Source organism: Globicephala melas, chromosome 3, assembly GCF_963455315.2.
Source record: "Globicephala melas chromosome 3, mGloMel1.2, whole genome shotgun sequence".
NCBI classification, from domain to species: Eukaryota; Metazoa; Chordata; class Mammalia; order Artiodactyla; family Delphinidae; genus Globicephala; species Globicephala melas.
In genome coordinates this window covers 82,896,144-82,912,249 of record NC_083316.1, presented here as the reverse complement: position 1 = coordinate 82,912,249, position 16,106 = coordinate 82,896,144, and the positions used below count along the sequence as shown (strand labels likewise).

Sequence of the window (16,106 nt, the reverse complement as noted above, 5' to 3'; positions counted from 1 at the left end):
GTTTGTTTGTTTTTAATAAATTTTATTTATTTATTGGCTGCGTTGGGTCTTTGTTGCTGTGTGCGGGCTTTCTCTAGTTGGGGTGAGTGGGGGCCACTCTTTGTTGCGGTGCACGGGCTTCTCATTGTCGTGGCTTCTCTTGCTGCAGAGCGCGGGCTCTAGGCGCGTAGGCTTCAGTAGTTGTGGCACATGGGCTCAGTAGTTGTGGCTTGCGGGCTCTAGAGCTCAGGCTCAGTAGTTGTGGCGCACAGGCTTAGTTGCTCCATGGCATGTGCGATCTTCCCGGGCCAGGGCTCGAACCTGTGTCCCTTGCATTGGCAGGCAGATTCTTAACCACTGCACCACCAGGGAAGCCCCCTGCTAGGGTTTTTTTAAAAAAAGGTTGAGTTTAGAAAAGAGTCTCTCCAAGTCCCTCACGTGCTGAATGCTGAGGCTAAGCAGGATGCCCTAGGTCACCAGCTCCTGCGCTGCAGCACTCACCCACTGGGCTGCCTGCTAACCAAAAATTACTTTTGAGTGTTCTTGAATTTGATCTTAATATTGTAATTGTTTTTTAAAATTGTCTATGTTAATCAATATGATCTTTTCATTGTACTGGTTCTTCTTACAAATATGTAATTTAATTAAATGTTCTCTACATCATTAAAGAAATAGCCTATCCAAAAATAAGACCAAACCAAAAGATGTCCGCCCACTACAGAAGGCTGAAGGGAATATGGAAGACCACCAGCAGGAATAGAAATCAAGTGTCCGTGAGACAAATGGCCCCAGGTGGCCAGATTTTGTGTCCTGTTAAAGATGCTTGCTTCCACGATGAAGAGTGGCCCTCGCTTGCCACAACTAGAGAAAGCCCTCGCACAGAAACGAAGACGCACACAGCAAAAATTAATTAATTAATTAATTAACTCCTACCCTAAAAAAAAAAAAAAAGACGCTTGCTTTAGGGAAAAGGGGCCTCGTATCTCCAACGTTCATTCCCTAAATCCAGGCTTTATTTAGTTTTTATTCTCCTCTTACGCTACAAAAACAGCTTAATGTGTCACATTCTCGTGAGTGTTCTATTTCCTCTTGACACTCCACTAAATCTCTTGATCAATGCAATCTCATTCCCACCTTCTTAGGGAAGATGATAAACTCTTTCTTAAATGATAACTACCTCCTTTACTTGGATTCCCAAGGATAGCACAGAGAAGCCCGTGAAGCACACACCCACATTAGGCCACTCACAGCACAGAGCTGGGAGCTGGGACAAAGTACCGCATAACAGCACTAGCTCCACCAAGCTCTGACATATTCTTTCTGGATAACTGTATACCCCCTTTTATCTGTCCTAAATGTCAGAAAATCCACTTCTTATTTCCCAATGGATCTTAAGGCTTCACAGACATCCAAACAATATTATAATATCTCAAATTGAAAGACAACAAAAATTAGAAGGTAAAATACTCTTTCACAGGAAACAAAGACACAGCAAAGAAATCACCCCTTGACTGTCGAAAGTATTATAAATCTCATCTACAAACCACCTTAATCATTAAATTGAAGTTTAGGGTTCAATGAGACTCTGAGCTTAACTTATTTCTTCAACTAAATTCATGTTGGCAAGTGCCAATTCAAAAGCAAATGTAAGTTAAAGCACCACTTCTGAGGGGATATTTGGCCAGAATTTCTAAAGCCTTGACTAGTCAGCTACAGTGCCCCCTCCTGGAAACCACCTTTCTGATAAGGCAAAAAACCCTCCATTCTATTTTTTTTTTTTAGGTAAGAAGTGGACTTATTTAGAGAAACATACTCCACAGACAGAGTGTGGGCCATCGCAGAAGGTGAGAAAGGCACCAGGATATGGTGTTGTCAGGTTTTATAGTGGTGGGTAATTTTACAAGCTACTGAGTGGGAGAAGTATTCCAGCTATTTCAGGAAGGGGTGGGGATTTCAAAACACCCTCAATTCTAACCCAGCTTTGCCTCATGATTTACACTGAACTTCCTCTTAGCCCAGAGAAGCAACATTCTTGGCTCCTCTGGTCTTAATACAACACTTTTCCTAATTCCAATTAAAGATAGCATAAGGGCTGAAAAATGACAGTGTATATGGGATTTTATTATTAGCATATGAGCTTAAATTTGTTAAATAAAACAAATTCATACTGATTTAATGAAAAAGTATCACACTAACTTCCAACGGCAAAAGGGTTCTAACTCTTCATCACTGGCCAAACCCACTCAGTGGCCAAATTTCACAGATGTATCTTCTCCTTGCTCCAGCCCCACAGTTGCCCCTCTAGCTTAGATCTTCTCTATCAGTCATCTCATAACGCTCTGGTCCTTGGTCTTCCTGACTTCATTGTCCCACCTCTTTAATCATTCTTCGTATCACTTTGTCCTTAATGAGTCTTCACAAATCATGGCCTTGACCAGATTACCACAAAACTCAAAATCCTAAAAAGCTCCTCCTGTGCACCACTGAATAAAGTGCAGAGTTCACAGATTCCATGTGAACACATCTTTGCCAACCTTATCTCCAGGCACCTTCAGCTACAGCCAATTAGACAATCTGATACACTAATATGTCCCCATACCTTCCCTCCTCTAAGCCTTTGCTCTTACTGTTTCTTCTTCCTGGAATCCCACACCTACCTCCTCATTCCACCCCGCACATACACTCCTCCTGTGTCTCCTCCCTGGCAGCCCAAATCCTACCATCCTTCAAGATCTACCTCCTCCATCAGGGACTGGTTCCACCCCAGAAATTCCACAGTATTCTCCACCTGGCTAACTGCATTTAAAACATTCTACTACCTAGTTATTATCTTGCGTCTTATTTCCCTCTCCCTTCAATCTTCTGAAAAGTAGAGACAAAGTCTATATTTGCCTCCTATTCTCAATATAGCACCTATGATTTGCCTTTGGCATTCACTTGATAAATATTTATTGAATAAATAAACAAAAAAAATGTATTGTGTCCTAATTTTCCAAAATGATTTTTTGATTTTCCAAAGAATAAATTATTTTACTTAATCTCTGAAACAACCTAGTGCGGTAGGGTAAGGTAGAAATTGGAATTTCACCTTTAGAAATGCAAATAAAAAACAGAGTCTCAAAATGATGCAATGATTTCTCTTGAACCACATATCTTCTAGGTCCTCTGGTTCCCCAACAGGCTCCTCACCTGGACATCTACTGCTTCTGATGACGGCCAGAAAGGAGGTGCTTTCATATCCCCCCACAACCAATCCACTGTTTCTGAAGAATTAAGGCCAGAATGGCCTTAATTTTTCTTCCTTGCCAGTGACCCACGGCAGAGTCATTCACATCACCATAATATTCTCAAGGCAACTCCTGAGGCTTGGGAGAAACATTTCTTACTACCCGTTTCTCCTCCCTATATCTAGCTACAAGTCTACCTTCTCAAAGGAAAAAAAAAAAAAAAAGTATCTTATCTCATGATTCAGCTATTCTGGGAAAATCCCTGACTTTTCTAAACATCAGATCTTCATTTTCAAAAAGAGAAGAACACTAGTACTACCTCATACTGTAGTTATGACGATAAAGATAATGCATAAAGTACTGGCACATCAAAAGCTCTCAATTAAAAAGTTATTACAAGTAATAATAATGAACAAAACCACAGAGAATCAAATTATACCACCTTCTTTGAAAGGCTTCATTTGTATTCCAGTACAGTCTATAATTGGGTGATGAGGAAACAGAAATTGGCCAAGTAAGAGCTTGAATAATTAAGTGGGGACCTTAGTTTTTTTGTTGTTCAAAATGAGGGTGTTGATCTTTTCCAGTCTAACATTCTATGTGCTAGGAAAGCATTCTAAGGCAATGCTTTTGTTTCTCCCACACAAATATCTGCCCTCTTCTGCAACCAAGCCCATCAGAGTGCCCAATGTATGGGTACTTTTCTTAGTCCCTGTAATAGACTGAAATTATTCAAAGTTTTATCCTTAAAGAATTTAAACTTTGCTTTCATTTAAACATTCAGGATCTTTATACTACCACTGAACTCACCCATGAGTCAATTAACTTTGATGTTTTCCCAAAAGTAAACAATGATTATAAAACCTTCAATGTTTTGAATCTAAAAGTCAAAGGAATTATAGATGATGGCTTACTCTAATACCAAGAATTTACTTCAACATGTCATGATTCTAATTTTGATTATAATTCCCAAAGGAAGCACTGGATTAAGTTCTAATGTAGTTTCTCTAAAGAAGCCAGTTTAAGATAAGTTCCCATTTTAGTCTCTCAATTAGTGGAACTTTAAAATACCTTTTCCCTGGGATACAAATTAAGAACTTTGCTGAAAATGTAGAGCATTTGTATGAATCCAAACACAGATACTGTTTTCATGAAAAAAAAGGAAGCATAAGAGGGGTTAAAGATGATGCCTGCAGCCTAAGAAGACCAACTGAGCTGAAAGGGTCTGACAGCAGGATGTGGGTTATAATGCCTCTGAATGAAATCCTTTTGTGTGAGGGTCTCACAAAGGGCATCCAGGCAGGACTGTGTGTGTTTGGATTTAAATTAATCAACCAGTCAGTTCCACAATGCTAAGATTCCTCCTGTTTAACAGATTAAGGCAGGTTTACTGGCAGTTCCCAAATGATGTCAACAGCTTCTAAAAGGTCAAATGCAGCAACACACACCAAATGTCCTAGAATAAAGAGCACCAATAACTTTTCCCTCTATAATCTGCTAGGTGTGACTTATTAAATGCAGTGGATTATCCCATTTTAATCAGCTGTCCTGGTATAAATTTTCTTTTTTTTCTTTCCCCAAAAAGCTGAAACACATTTATACATTTTAATGATATACATTTGAAAACTGCCTGTTTTATTCTATAGTATATCTGGTTAAAACAATATAAATAGCCCAGCTTCACCACCGCATCTTGCAAGGGGGTTGGGTGATGGGGCAGAAAGGCACAGAGGTGGAACTATTTAAGTCAATTTAAGTCAATAGGGGCCAAGTACGACCAAACTCACAAAAAGAAAGTTATAGCTGCAACCACTGCCAAGTAAAAAACGCTCAAAAAACAGCATGTATATAAAAAGGAAGAACCCTGGCCAGGTGGAAGATTCCATATGGGTTCAAACTCATGGATTCTAGCCCTTCGGGAACTTCTTTAAAATCTCGTGTTTCACTGTTTTTCCCAAGCAGTAAAGGATTGAATGCATTCTTGTAAAATATTAATCATGCGTGTCTTGGGCACTGAGTCGAAAAGGAAAAGGGAAGAGAAGATAAGCCAAGGATACTAGAGTATAAGGTGATCAGGACCAGCTCTTGTCTGACAATGCTGTGGAAACATTAACCGCTGGCCCTGGGACTCAAAGGAAGCTCCAAGAACCAACACAGCCCCCTGCCTCCCACTGACGTTCCTGACCTTCAACTAAGGAAGGGAAGGCATCGTGGCATAGGTTATTAGAGCACAGCATTGAGTCTAAATCCCAGCTCTGCCACCTCTAATCCCTGTGATCTTGGGCAAGCTACTTAAACTCCCTGATCATCACTTCTCTCAACTATAAAACTAAGGAAAGAATAATCATACCTCTGAAGGTTGTTCAGAGCACTCCTGTGAGCCAGGCACAGTTTCAGGTATCAGGAATACAGTGTTGAGTAAACCATACAAGGCCACTGATCTCAAGGAGCTTGCATTCTGGGTTGGGAGATAAAATAATAAACAATTAAATGAATAACATAATTTTATACATATGGGAAAAGGCTCTGAAGAAACACATCATAGGATGACAAGATAAAAAACTGACTAGATGGAAGAATAATGACAGAGTTGTCAGAGAGAAACCTCAGTCTCAGTAGAAATGGCATTTGAACAAGGAGAAGGAGCAAGATGCACAAAATAAAAGGATAGAGCCTTCCAGGCATAGCGATCAGCAAGAACAAAGGTCCCAAGACAGAAATGAGCTCAGGATGTCAAGGAACATGAGGAAGCCCAGTGTAACTGAAGGACAGTGAACAGTGAGCAATAAGGGTAGACACCTATTAGACAGTTAACTGGAGTCAAGTAATAAGGTAATTCATGAACGGAGCTTGGGGTACAGAGCTGGAAATATAAATGTGGGAGTAACTTAACACAGTTTTCTGTAAAGCACCCACCACAGTGCCTGAACATTATGATTATGGATAACCAATCTCTCCATTCCCACTTTTCCAAATAAGTAAATTGATATTTGCATTAGGGAGACTGTCAGCAAAATAGAAAAAAAGAAGGAAGACAGGTAGCATTGGATTCGCTCAGGGAAAACAAAGACGTTTTATGTTGAGTGCCAACTTCTACAAAATAGTAGGAGCTTCCTGCTGTTCTGAGTTGAGCAGGATTCTGAGGCCAGCTATGGCCTGCGTAACAGTGTGTCTCATTACTTGCAAAATATATAAATGGAACAGATTTCCAAGGCTTTGGAATTGGCAGTTCTTGTTCACTATAGGTTTTAAAATTTTTTAATTTTGGTAATTACTTCTCAGAATAATAATATGAATTAGATACCATCACTATCCCTATTTTATAGTTAAGAAATTTGAGGCTCAGAGAGAATAACTTATTTGCCCAAAGTGACCAGCCTTCCAATAGTTAAAACTGAGAACCAAATTTGGGTGTCTCTAACTCCTAAGACCATATTCCTACCTACTGTCATATACATGTGTAATTTTGCTAAATACGCTCCTTATTTGCATTCCCCCAACTGCACTTTAAGGGTCCTCCCAATGGGGCCTGGCTCCAGGATGGAATATCTTGTACCGTCATCACTCTAGCTCCGGCATGTTCTTTGGTTTCTAAATTCTCACATCTCATTCGGAAGGAAAGCATCCAGGCACAATTCTTTCCTGTATTGATGTTGGTGGAAAACATCTTATTCGTTAAAATGCCAAACCCTATTTGATTTAGTGATTCGGTCATCTTATAAGCAAGCTGACAATTTTAGCAATGTCAGAATTCCAAATTATTTTAGCAATCACCTACCTATTATTCATCACCTATCCTATTTTTCAGCTGACAGGCGTCTCATCTAGCTGTATTTAAAAACACACACATAGGGACTTCCCTGGTGACACACTGGTTAAGAATCCACCTGTCAATGCAGGGGACATGGGTTCGATCGCTGGTCCGGGAAGATCCCACATGCCATGGAGCAACTAAGCCCGTGCGCCACAACTACTGAGCCTGCTCTCTAGAGCCCACGAGCCACAACTACTGAGCCCGCGTGCTGCAACAACTGAAGGCTGCACGCCTAGAGCCTGTGCTCTGCAACAAGAGAAGCCACCGCAATGAGAAGCCCGCGCACCACAACAAAGAGTAGCCCCCGCTCGTCACAACTAGAGGAAGCCCGCGCGCAGCAATGAAGACCCAATGCAGCCAAATAAAAATAATATTAATTAATTTAAAAACGCATACCTACACTAGCAAATTAAGTTAGTGCCACTGTTGTTATTGTTACCTCACCCACACAACAACATATTCATATACTTTGACTAAAGAATAGGAATTTTTTGGAGGTTAGTCCTAAGGAATAGGAATTTTATTTTTAAGGATTCCAAGGCAATAAGAAGTAAAAACTCTTGTACAGCTTACAGACTTACCACAACATAGGCAGAAAAGCCAAAATATATTTAACCCTGAATTGCTTTGTCCTTTCCCTCCACCCCATGCTTTCTTTCCCTCCCATCTATTTTCTACGAGAGGGCCTCATAACAGGAGAAAAGCATGCCATATACTACCTTGATTTGATTCCAGCAAACTAACCAGAATTTGAATTTTTATTAGCAAGAGCCATAGGCAAGAGCAATAATACACTATATCTATCACAGTGTTTAGTTTTATTCATGAACCCATGCTGGGTTAAGAAAAAAAGAAGAAAAGCTAACTTGAAAGCATTATTGAAAGATGGTTAACTCTCTAGCCACAAATGAGAATCACAAGCTACTTTGATGTGTGAGAATTTTTAGTGCCTAAATTTAAAGAAAGGACATCTATGATACAAGTTTAACCATTTAAAAAATTCCAATAATATATTTCTTTTGCATCTCGAAAAACCAGTAATTACCTAAGGGAATAAATAAATTAGAACTCAGCCTCAGAAATTAAGCCTTAAATGCAAAGCATACGAACAATATTCCTCCCTCATCATATGGTTCAGTGGCAAAATGCCAGCTCTAATATGTTCAGTACGGGAAATATAACTCTTCATATTGTCATTTTCTCACAGTCATCACTCCACAAGGACTTTAGGCATTAACCAAACTGCATACACATCTTCACCTCAAAAATTCAACTAAGTATAAATCAGAGCATTACTCAATGTATAAACTATGTGGCACATGACTGCAAAGACTGTGATTGCACAAAAACTTGTGCCAATACTTAATTTGAAACTAACCTTGACAATGACCTAAAATCGCTAACCTTCGAACCCTAACCAATCTGTCACTTATATAGTGCATGCCATGGTCTACTTTCACACGACATTTGAGAATTATTATTCGGTATGTATAATTCTTAAAGGTTTTATGAAAATAGGCCATGGAATATACTGTGTAAGTTTCAAAAGAAAATGGAAATTACTAAGGAGAAAAGTGAGTGGATTAAAATGTGTGATTTTTCATAACAATGGTCCAAAGATATGGGAAAGGTGGAAAGTTGACACCACGTACTTTGTATGGCTTTTAACTTATAAATATATTACATTTGATATTATTTATTAAAATACTTGTATTTACCAATCTGAATATATTTAAATAGTCTTCAAACCTAAATGCTGGAACATCACAATTTTCTCTTCTCTCTCTTACCAAACTGACATGTCTCCATCAATAACTACTTGGAAAAATATTCAAGGCAATCTCAAAAAGAATTACTGTGCTTCATTATGCAAAACAAAAACGCAGCTTTTAAAAAGTACTCTGTCTGACATTCAGTTCTGTATGCTGCTACAGCAGGTCAAAAGCCATTAGCCACCTACTGAAAATTCATACTAGGAAATAATATGTCCTTCAAAATTATTTCACATACAGTATTCTCAAAGTAAAATGGGTGAGATTATATTCTAAATGTTTAAAAATGTGATGCCTCAAAAAGAAATATACTCACCATGTCAGAAATTAATGTGAACATAGATTTAATAATGGTCATATAATTTAGAACACTCACCTTAGATAAACAAAGTACTGTGTCTGCTATGAGAGAAATGAATACATAAAATAACCAACCACCTCAACACTGTATGGTTATTATACTCTCCTTTTCCAATAAAAGTAACAGACTCAATATGATTCCTCGGACACTTAGGATATTCTCACTATTCAACAGTCTTCTGGGGACTGACCCAACAGTCCTCTTGTATCTTTAAGACATTCTACAAATCTATTTGGGCAGAAGAAGCAAAACAGGAGCCCCTGTGCTACTGGACATTAAAAAGAATTCACAAGTCTATGTTATTTAACATTTTGAAACTTGGCACTGAAGTCTATGGTTTTCTATGGTTTTTCCACTAATAGATTCTATTAGCAATTATTAGCTAATTGGCCACTTGGCACTTTGTACAACCAGGTACGGAGCTAAGTGCTTGACACATCTTAATGCATTTAATCCTCATAACAACTTTATGATGTAGATAATATCCTATTGCCATCTTACAAGTAAGGAAACCAAGGCACCAAGAGGTTAAGTAATTTGCTCATAGTTATACAGATAGCAGGTGGCTACTTTTCAATGAGGGAGACATAGTTTATAGAATGTGAGGTCCCAAACAGGATGAGGAAACCAAGGGAAAGAAACTGAAAAAGGCAAAAGTACAAGGAGAGTCAATGATAGGATGGAGAAATGCTTTCTCTTTCACTATTTTCTCTAATCTTAGCTGGCTGACTATGGTGCTTAATAAACAAAAATAAAAAGGTAACTTAATCGTAACCCAGTTTTCAAGAGCAAAGGTGACTCCTACTTAAAAACTAGGAAGCTCAAATTTTCTTGCCTTACTTAAAAGATGGATTTCTGTTATGTGGAACTGCAAATACCCAATCTCACTGCCCAAGCTCTGAGATAACATCTGGTGGATAAATACACATTTTGGTGCCATGTCAGATTCATATTCACAGGCTGTAGGGGCAGAGATGGGTCTATAAGAGCCCTAGACTATTCACCTATAAACCTGGTTCCTAACATGGATCCAGGGCAACCCCTGATGACTGATCTCCTGAAGGGTCAGTGGGGTAACAGACGATTAGTTCTAGAGGTTCCACCTCTCATGGACTTCAGCCAACCTAAACCTGTTTATAGAAATCTTGAACTGGCTCCCCAATATAGTGCCACTGTCTCTTCCAGGGGCCCTATTCCAAAATCTATCATCAGATCACAGGAGTTTTTTGTTGACACCATTGGGTATTTGGATTTTGTTTGATTATTTAATAAAAAGACATTTCTCCCTTAAAAACAATACTGCAGGCCTCTAAATCTCCAAGTATAAATTAAACAAAATAACTCCTGGTTAATAAAATATGAATTCAAACAAAATGCTTCTGTTGAAATGGAGTATCTAAAATATTTCTGGAAAAAATTCACTAATCCCGCTGATAATAAGGTTGGAAAAGATTCCCTTTTCCACACCCAACCCAAAGGAAATTGAATCCCTGCTTTAACTGGAGACTGTTGCTATTTGTCTTATGGGTAAAGGCCAAATTATGTGTATTTTTGGGACTTCGGTCAAGAATCAAGGTCAGTCACCAGATTTTCTCCCATATCAACAACATAGCGGCAGCATGAATACAAATGTTCCTTATCCCTTTCACCATGATTTTTCAAACTCAGTTTTCCCTCTCAGAGCAGCTAAGATTTCTTCGTTTGTCAAAAGGATAGCCATTAAGAAAATTACTTAGCTAATAAACAAGGAAATTAGCTAGCAGGCCTGATACAAAACAGATAGTAGCAACACTAACAGCAATTTGTACACACAAAGTAAGGCAGCAAGAGTGGCTCTGATAAGCACTCTGAAACTGCAAGTGGTACTCAAAAAACTGAGTGTCACTAGTACTAGGGGTCAGACAGCAGTTGTAAACTTTTCTCCTTGTCTCACTTGGTTCCCCCCAAAATCTCAATTAGTTTTGAGTTTTATCGAAGTATGTGAAGAGAAAGAAAGCAGCAGAAAGAAAGCAGCAGAAAAGAGGAAACAGGGAAAGTATCTGGGCAGGATAACTCTTCTCCCTCTCCAACCACTTTTCTGTATCTTCTTTTGTCAATGTTTGAAGGAACCAGCTAAACACTTGTTTAATTTTGAGAAAAGCTACATAACCTAAATAAACAACACAATGGAAATAGGACTTGTGAATCCCATGAAGGATGGTGCCAGATTTTGAAGCACATGATTATCAAGCAAAATGATAAGGGCAGAATGTTTATTACATTTTACGTGATCAATAGATATGTATTTTTAAAGCTAACAATCTTTAATTTTTTTTTTTTTGCTTTTAACTTGTATACAATTGGGTTTCTATCCCCTACAGTAACTGATTATGGAATAAACAGTTGAAGAGTAAAAAAATATTATACACTCAATTTTTTGGTGGGGAAATTGTAAATTTTACTAAATTTCGTATTTCATCAAAATGTCTTCAGTTCTCTACAAAAATTAAACTTTTCCTAAAAGTCTACATTGATATCTTCTCTCTGATTTTAAAATAGGAAGCTTCCCTGATTTAATCACTTCTTACAAAATGCTTGAAATGCTTTATTCAACCCTGGGTTGAATAATTCCTCCCTTCAGTTGGTCAGAAGTGTATCTAAATCAATAAGAATCTACTTCTGCCAATTCATTCCAGGAAAACATTCATTTCCACCTGCCCAAATCACACCTCCGCTCCAGGCTGACCCTTCCTGACCTTCACTGAGATGATGTCTTGCCTCCCCCTCTCACCTCCATGTTACCCGGTCATCATAGGGCTGCATGACCCTCAATACGCCAGAAATAGAAGAAAACCAGTAACAGTAATGCATGTTTAAATGATCATTTAAATTAGCTTTACAAAATAGAGTCTCAAGTGGTAACTGGCCAAGGATAAATAAACCACTTCATGTACATTCTAAATATGGAGATATATATATGTATAGTTGATTCACTTTGTTACAAAGCAGAAACTAACACACCATTGTAAAGCAATTATACTCCAATAAAGATGCTTAAAAAAAAAGGAAACCAAAAAATAAATAAAAATGGGGAAAAAATTCAAAAGTATTAAATAAGTAATGAATTTTAGTTAAAGTTCCCCTAGAGATCAGTGAGTATATGAATATTTTTAATGAATTTTAAAAAAGAAAGAAATGGGTCTTTAAGTTGTTAAGGCAGAAATTCTCAGGTAAATATAATACAACACATTCAATATGTTTCACATATTGCTGAATTTTTAAGTTCAAAATGTAAATATTATCTGCTCTAACTCTAATCACTTTACAAAATTGATAAATTAATTTTGTATATAAATCTAGGATAAAAGTGTTCCTATAATTACTTAATTCATCTAATATTTTCAAAATTCTTTTAAAATCTTTTACTAGTTCAGTTTTTTAAATGAGGAAGGATATTACTATATTACTTAAATAAAATGAGCTTTAAAATAAAACCACTACTTATGTACTTAATATATTGAAGTATATTAATATATATGTATATAACATACTTAAAATACTGCACTAACCAACTTTTTAAAAGATTTCCCAATAGTTTCACAATTTTTTAAATTTCCATTTACAAAAAGCTTTTGATTTAAGCATTAAAATCAGAAACACCTAGACACTTCATATATATTTAAATATGTATCTATGTGTTTTTTCTAGGAATTTTAAAAGCAAAGAAGCAGGTGTTCTAGAAAAAATTCACAAGTTCAGGTAAGTTATCTTAAATAATTTTAAGAGGAAGAAAGGAAAAATAGATCTAAGACATTATTTTAGTGTAGAAAGAAAAAAATGTATGTATTCTGTTCCTATGAGGACCAAGATTCCTAACCGACCATGATGCCAAAGGGGAGATTTTTTTTTTAGAGAAAAAAAAAATTATCTCTATGTTACTTGATTAAAGCTAAACTCGACTTGGCAGAACTCTTATCTGCTACTGGAGACTTTTGTGTTACCTTTTTCTATCTAAGATGGCTAAAGAAAGCACATTTCCTACTCACAATCAAACTATCAGCCAGTATGAGATTACCATAAGCCTCAAAAACTGTGAACCTGTATTCTGATTTGCACGAAGAATGAACCAATGGTAATTACGTGCTACAAATTCTTCACTTGACAAAATTATGGTTTGTAGAGCTCCTTTAGATAGGGAGCACCTCGAGTGTATTTAGAAGAGATTTCAAATTACTAAATTTGCCATAAAATTATGTTAGTATACTGCCCCCTTCCAACTCTTCATAATGCCAGTCAATGGCAAATGGGTGACCATGTATCATATTGTTTTTGAAAGCTTATGCAAGCCAAGAGATCTTAATAATCAATTGTTTGGTAAACAGATAAAAAGCCTTGTGCATTTGTCAGGTGTCTTTTATACAAATACAATCATTTCCTGGAACTTGGTAAATTCTTGAAAGTAACCTTATAGTCTCTTCACATGCCTTTTATCACTATTGAATTGGAGAGCAATTTATGACAATAAAGATTTCATTTACCTTTAATGTTTTTCTCAATGATTTTGGCATTACTTGTGCCACCTCCCATATGTTTTAACATAAACACAAACCCACATATATACACACATCAACGTTAACTTTGATGTATTTGAAGTGAATTTCCTAAATTCCATAATACTATGTATAAATATAAATTATAACTCCAAAACAGCAAATGGTTGTAATCTTCATTCATGGAAAAAAGGGCCGGAGAGTTGCTCAAATACTTTGCTGTAAGAAATACTCAATAATCAATTTCTTATTATCTTCCTTATTAGGATGGGGAAAACTTCTCTCAATGTTTGCATATTGCTCAGTAAAAATGTCAACTGCTGTTGAGTTTCAGCAATACTTGGTTTAATGGAGCACACCCAAATGGAAATGTTCACTACAGCTACACTTTCCTTCGAGAAACGCCTAGCATATCCTAGATAAAACCCTAGAGACAAGTTATCTGGTTACGGATCATAAAACTGAATGCTTTACAACTAATTGACAGGGTAAGTTTTTCTCACCTGAGGTTGGAGGAAGGTAATTTACCTTATCTATCTTGTATTCAGAAACAAACCCCAAATAGAGTTAAGTAATCTACCTCAAAGGTTTCTGTTGTTTTTTTTGTTTGTTTGTTTTTTTCCTTGGTAATACTTGGCAAAATGTTGAAAACAGAAAAATCCACTGGGGAAAAAGCAGTTGCAAAAGAAACTACATACAGCCAGGTTAATGTCTTTAACACATAAATACATCTCACAAATAGAAAAAAGGAACACATCAGATTAACCATGACATGAAGAAATACATATGCTAAAAAATCATATACAAATGCTCACCACCAATGCAAATTAAAATAAATGATTACAATTCTCCACTTCTCAAATTGTTGTTAACAAAAGCCCTAATTCTGGGATGGGCAATGGGTGTTCTGATACAGACCACTAGAAAAGTATAAACCTGCACAGTCTTTCTGTGCAGGACAACTTGACACATATATATCAAACGCCTTTGAAAATGTTCATATCTTTTTACTTAATTTTTATCCTAGAGATTTATTCTTAAAAAATAAAGAGATAGGGAAAAGATTAATCTAAAAGTATTTTCATCATAGTGTCATTTATAATAGCAAAAAAAGAAGAATATTCTAAAATCCTAGTAATAGAGGATTGGTGCAGGCATAAAATCAAAGGAAATACAGCTACTTAGAAGGCAGCTGTGAAAGAATATTTAGGGATATGAGCAAATGTTACTATTTAATGCTCAGTGAAAAAATATGCAGGTTATAAAATAGAATAATCATTACAATCCTAATTTTATGTCTCCCAGTTTTGTGTCTCTGTTTGTTAATGTGTGTGCACATATGCATGGACAGAACAGTAGAACTGCTGACACACAAACAAATGGTATCGGTGCCTATCTCTGCATGGTAAAATAATGGGTAATTTTTTTTTTTTTTTGGCTGCACCACATGGCTTGTGGAACCTCAGTTCCCCGACCAGGGATTGAACCCGGGCCACAGCAGCGAAAGCCCAGAATCCTAACCACTGGACCACCAGGGAACTCCCAATAATGGGTAATTTTTAAAATACGACAGAGCTTTTTTTATGCATTAGCCAATATTCCATAATGAACAAATATAATTCAAGAAACAATGGGGGGAAAACATAGTTACTCACAAAAATAAAACTGTATAACCTCTTTTACAAGTGATACTCAGTTTCTGATAACTAGAATAACACTGTTCAGAATAATGAAAATAATGTTCCTATAAGAGGCTTAAAATAGACTCTGTCCACAGAAATGAAGAGAGTGGCATCACTTCTCCGCCTGGCAAAAGCAGCCAACTGAAGCAGCGTTAGGTAACCTAATACCACACTGTTTAGATAGGTTTTCCACCCCACCACTTGGATCCCAGGATAAGAGTCAAATTATCCTCATAAGAACCAGAGGGTTAGATGAAGAAGCTACTGTCTGGGACTTCCCTGGCGGTCCAGTGGTTAAGACTCCATGCTTCCAACGCAGGGGGGCGTGTGTTCAATCCCTGGTCAAGGCACTAAGATCCCACATGCCGCGGGGGTGCAGCCAAAAAGATAAAAAAATAAATAAATAAAAATAAAATATTAAAAAAAAAGAAGCTACTGTCTTAGTAAAATAAGCATGAAGATGGCCATGAGATCCACCATGATCTTTGTACAGCTATAAAACGGGGATAATAGCACTAGCTATCCTAGAGGCAGTCTTTCAGGCAAATAACTGCTCATTTCTTGAGATCACATCAATATTGCTTTTATATCAACAACAAAAATTCGTGGCATATTTTATAATAACTAAGATACATTAGTTCCCATAATCTAGTATATCTATACTACATTTTTGATTGCCTGTATTTTAAAGGTTATATTTGCTACCTGTTCACTGAGCTTATAAGTAAGCTTAACGAGTTAC

The 16,106-nt window shown here is 37.0% G+C and overlaps 1 protein-coding gene across 17 annotated transcripts in view; it reads right to left on the bottom strand.

The window, feature by feature from the left end:
- PAM (peptidylglycine alpha-amidating monooxygenase) overlaps positions 1-16,106 on the bottom strand; it is a 280,433-nt gene that overhangs the window by 233,930 nt on the left and 30,397 nt on the right. For 15 of the 17 annotated variants that reach the window (XM_060296067.2, XM_060296058.1, XM_060296059.1 and 12 more), the window contains exon 2: positions 5,557-5,664. The exons of the other annotated variants lie outside the window; for them this stretch is intronic. The gene's annotated coding sequence lies outside the window, so the exon portion shown is untranslated. The remainder of the gene's footprint in view (positions 1-5,556; positions 5,665-16,106) is intronic. 17 annotated transcript variants of the gene reach the window in all.